Below are 5,154 nucleotides of genomic sequence, written 5' to 3' on the forward strand. Positions count from 1 at the left end.
CATCAACACCAAATACACTGAAAACAGAGGTTATACTGTGTGGGACGACCATATTAAAAAAAAAAAAAAAACCACATCGTACATTACAGGTGCATTAGAAACAATAGCAAGAAAGGGGAAAAAAAAACAAAAAACACTTGTGTCCCTATCTTGGGTTCATTTAGCTTAACATCAACTTATCTAGTCATATGCACATAGCTTTTGACCTTTTCTGCTTATCCCAGACATATATAACTTATTGCAAATACGGGATACCATGGGACCTATGTTTCTTTGGACTTGGCCTATTTCAGTTAATATAATTTTTTCCAAGTCTTTCCATTTCCTAACAAATTAGGCAATGTCATTCTTTCTGATGGATGATAGAATTCACACACACACACACACACACACACACACACACACACACACTCACAAGGTTTTCTTGATCCATTCATCTATTGTGGGGCCTCGGGGTTGGTTCCATATCTTAGCTATGGTAAATAATGTTACAATAAACAGTTGTGCTGGTAGTTTTAGAATGGCCTTGTTTGTGATCATTTGGGTGAATGCACAAAAGTGAGATTGCTGGGTCATAGAGGAGCTCTATGTGGAATCTTTTGAGGAACTTCCATACTGCTTTCCAAGTGGGTGAACAAGTTTACACTCCAACCAAGAATGCAGTAGGGTTCTCTTCTTGCCACATGCCCTCCAGCATCTGTTGTTGTAAAAATGTGGAAAGCTTCACGAATTTGGGTGTCATCCTTGTGCAGGGGCCATGCTAATATTCTCTGTATTGTTCCAATTTTAGTGTATGTGCTGCCGAATTGAGCACAGAACATTTTTTATATATAAATTGGAATTGATTTTCTTAAGCTAGATAATTCAACAAAAAGCAAGTTCAAAAGAATTGTGAAATTTTAGAACCATGTATTTCTTACATAAGCACACATTTAAGAATAAAGTCAAGATTGATATGACAAAAAAAAAAAAAAAACGAATCCAGATGTTTGTTGTTCAAGAGATGTGTAGGAGGAGGAATTCAATTATTCTACACAGGGCACCTGTCATAATGAACACTGCAGCAAGTGTTAAGGTATGTAAAAGTTTTAATGTTTTAAATTTTTAATTTTGGGAATTTGCTTATATATGCCAAAATTAAGACTGTTTGACAGGTCATAACACTTTTCCATAAAGTATTTAAATTTATGGTAGCTGACATATACTACTAAGTATGTACATTTCAGAGTTTATAGAAAGTTTATTAATGAGAAGATGCAAAGTCTTTGTGTAAAGAAACAGAGCAAAGAGTTAAGACTTTAACTACATAGTTTCTGTTGAAACTTTAGGGCTTCTTTTCTTTATATGTTAGCAAGGAACAAATGATGATATAAGCCATGTACCAGTGGTGAGATGAGACATAAATAGTTATCATACAGTGTAAATTTAAAGGGTACTCATAGCCTATAAAACTCTTGTTGAACATCATAATCTTAGCCAGTTTTAAATGTACAGGATTATGAGCAAATAGCAAAATCTAATATATAGTATACTTCAAATACTGGAAACACTGGTATTTGGCTTTTATTTTATCAATCATTAATATTTAATTATTGGTTTTCTTTATTTGTTGCATTGTTTCCCTTGTTGCAATATAATACAACTTTTTTAAGTTGTCATTATGAGGTATTTTGAAAATGTTACTGGGATGACCATTTTTTATTGGTGCATGTGAATTCACAGAAATCAAAATTAAGAACAAAATATTCATGAAAAATTTTCTCAAGTAGAGTCTGAATCAGGAGTGTTGATTAATGTCCATACATAAAATCTTAGCCTTAGACTGAAGCAGTGGTTTTACAGAGTTGAGGTCACAAAAGTGAGAGACTGTGTTTTTTTTAGTTTTTTGGTTTGGTTTTTGTTGGTTGTGGGACTTGAACTCTGGGTCCTGGGTGCTCTCCCTCAGATCTTCAGCTCAAGGCTAGTGCTACCACTTGAGCCACAGCACCATGCCTATTTTTTCTGCTTATATGGTGCTGAGGAATCAAACCAAGGGCCTCACGCATGCAAGGCAAGCACTCTACCACTGAGCCACTTTCCCAGAACCCGAGAGACTGTTTTTTTAAAAAATCATCTGAACAGGGGAGTTCTGGGAAGAAGGCGGAGGAGAAGCTGGAGGCTAAACAAGCTCTCGCATAGAAAGCAGTTTTAGAGTTCCAGTAAACAGTCCTAAGTCAGATAATCACAGCAAGTGTGCCATCACAGGACAGAGAGTTAGGCCCTAGAGGGAAAATCCAGGCATGGAGACATATCTGAGCTCTTGCCAGCAGCCACCACCTCTGCAGCAACAGCCATGGTGGCGGTGGCAGAAACCACCATACCTGAATCACAGAGATTCCGTGACAAAGGAGCCAGACACAGTGGGTGAGCGGATTCTACACAACACCAGCAAGAACTGACAAGGAGCGACATCTTCATCCTGCAGTTTGCAGACCAGAGACGACCCAGGAACCAAGATGGCATGAGTAGAAGCCTGACTTTTTCACTCCTCAGGGAGCAGAGGAGGGAAGGCCACCCCTCCCCCCACCCAGTACCGGAGATCTCCATCTTGGATACCGACAAAGCTCTGCCGAGCTGCTAAGTCCAACTCAGGCCTTGGAAGAAATCTAGTCATTTAGCAGGTCACAAGAACCTAACCTGACCTTCCAGACTCAGCTCCGCCTAGGGAAAAGTCACCCAGCTCAGGTGCCAGCCTAGGGAGTGGCTTTATTCACTGGGTAATTAAAGCCAGAGGCTGCCCCTCCCTTTAGCAGCCTTCACAATCAATTGAAATTCAGTAAATATAAACACTGAGAGTGGCTCCAGGCTGGGCTCTGAGAGTTTCTCACAAACTAGCCCCCGGGAAAAGCTACTGTTTGCTGAAAGGCCTCAACTCTACCCAGAACCTCGCCTCATCACAGCATCTCCAAACGTGAGGAAAAAGCCATCTCCCTCTTTTGTGATACTCAATGCAGATCTCCCTCCCGTTGAACTAACCTGGGAGGAGGATCGCAAAATCCTGGGTAAAGCAGAACATTTTTCTGCCTGTCCAAACAAACTGACTTAAGAAACCAACCAAGCCACAGGACCACAAGCAGACCAGAGACTCCAACAAGACACTAGTTATGGACACAAGGGAGATACAGGATTTTTCCCAACCCTCCCAAAAAATAAAAGAACTTTTTTCTTCTTCTTCTTTTTTATACCTTTTATAAATATTTTTTCTTTTCTAAAACTTTTTTTAATTTTTAATTTTTACCTTTTTTGAAAAAAATTGTTTTCTAGTAACTTTTTTTTCCTCCTATAATTTTTATTTTAGGGATACATGTGTGTGTACATTTTTTTTCTTTTTAAAAAATTTTTCTTTTTGTTTTTTGTTTAGCTCTACTGAACTTCTGATCTTTTTTTCTTTCTCTCTTATCCTTTTCACCTTTTCTTCTCTTTCGTTATTCTTTATGTGGCTTAATTGTTGTTCTGCACATACTCAGATAAACCTGTAGTTGACTATTAGACCCTATCCCCATTGTGTACACACTTAATCCACAAATTTATTACTCAATTCAAAAAATCTGAGACCTAAATTCCTTAATAGCAGTACTACCTCTTTAAACCTATATAATATTTTAAGTATTTTTATTTTTAAGTTTTTCACATCTCCGTTATATCCCTCCTGTTCTCTCATGATATTCAGATTCTTTGAATACTTTGTTCTCGAATCTGCATAATACTTTTAATTTTTACTTTTCTACTATTTCTGGTCTATGTTTTTCCTTCTCTTCTTTTTTCCTCTCTCTCTACTTTCATCCAATCCAACCTATTTCCTGCTTTGAGATTAGGACTTAGTTAATTCTCTTTTTGCCTTCCCACATCACTCTATTCCTAATTTCACCCACATATCTCCCTAACCCTAATAATTTCTGGTTTTCCAAATTCTTCTTTGCAGTTTGTAGCCTATTAATATATAGTTGTTTGATGTTGAATAGAGATATCTGTTGAACTAGATTGTATCTGCAGATTATTGACTGTACAAATTCAGACTTTGGTTGATGCTTGCCTTAAGTTAGTGTTCTAGCACAAAACTGGTGTTATTTTCATTCCAAATGGGCAGAGTAAGCCAGAAAACCACAAGAAAAATGGCAAGTCCGGGTATCTCCACTCCCACTCATGATAATCCGGGTACAGAACAGATAATGAATAATCCAGAGGAGAGTTCCCAAATAGCTCTACAAACACGGCTGGCAAACATGATAAATGAAAATATTGAAAACATACAAAGGACTCGGTATGCGCATGATATGGAGAGAGAGGAGGCAAACAGAAGGTCAATGCAGGAAAAGATTGAAAATATACATAGGACTCTGTATGAGCGTGATAGGGAGAGAGAGGAGGCAAACAAAATGTCAATGCAGGAAAAGATTGAAAACCTACAAAGGACTCTGTATGATGGTGATAGGGAAAGAGAGGAGACAATCCAAAGGTTTATACAGCAATATCATGAGCGTGAGGAAGGTACTCAAAAACTGATACAGGATTTGCATGAGCAGCCTGAGAATACTCAAAGAGAAAGGCAGGAATGGCGTAAACAGGCTGAGAACACTCAAAGAAAACTACAGGAATGGCATGAACGGGAGGAAGCTAAGCAAAGAGTAATACAGGAATTGAGAGAGCAGGATGAGAATACACAAAGATCACTAAAGGCATTCATGGTATCCATTAACAAGAGCTGAAGGAAGTCAGTGAGACCACAAAGGGAATGCTGAATGGAACCCAACAGAAGGAATGGGAGTCCACAGAAACCATAACCAATCAACTAGGTGATTTGAGAATAAACACTGAACACCAAATTAAGGATGTAAAGAAGTTCATACAAGATCTAAAACAACGCTTCAACAAAGAATTTGAAGCCATCAAAGCTGACCAATTTTTTTTTTTTTTGCTTATGTGGTGCTGGGGAACTGAACCCAGGGCCTCATGCATGCAAGGCAAGCGCTCTACCACAGAGCCACCTTCCCAGCCCCAAAGCTGACCAATTAGAAGGAAAGAGATAAAAAACAAAGTAGAAAGTCTTGACAGCAGGTTAGACCATGCAGAAAATCGAATCTCAGGAATTGAAAACAGCCTAGATATTATAGAGAA

At 38.3% G+C, this 5,154-nt stretch overlaps 1 non-coding gene across 1 annotated transcript; it reads right to left on the reverse strand.

Annotated features, from left to right (window-relative positions):
• Positions 1 to 707: 707 nt before the first annotated feature.
• Positions 708 to 814, reverse strand: LOC122119530. Its single transcript, XR_006149591.1, has one exon. It is a non-coding gene; the product is annotated as a U6 spliceosomal RNA (small nuclear RNA).
• Between the last annotated feature and the right edge of the window lie 4,340 nt (positions 815 to 5,154).

This window comes from Dipodomys spectabilis, unplaced genomic scaffold, assembly GCF_019054845.1.
Source record: "Dipodomys spectabilis isolate Male_0828 unplaced genomic scaffold, ASM1905484v1 ptg000172l, whole genome shotgun sequence".
Classification (NCBI taxonomy): Eukaryota; Metazoa; Chordata; class Mammalia; order Rodentia; family Heteromyidae; genus Dipodomys; species Dipodomys spectabilis.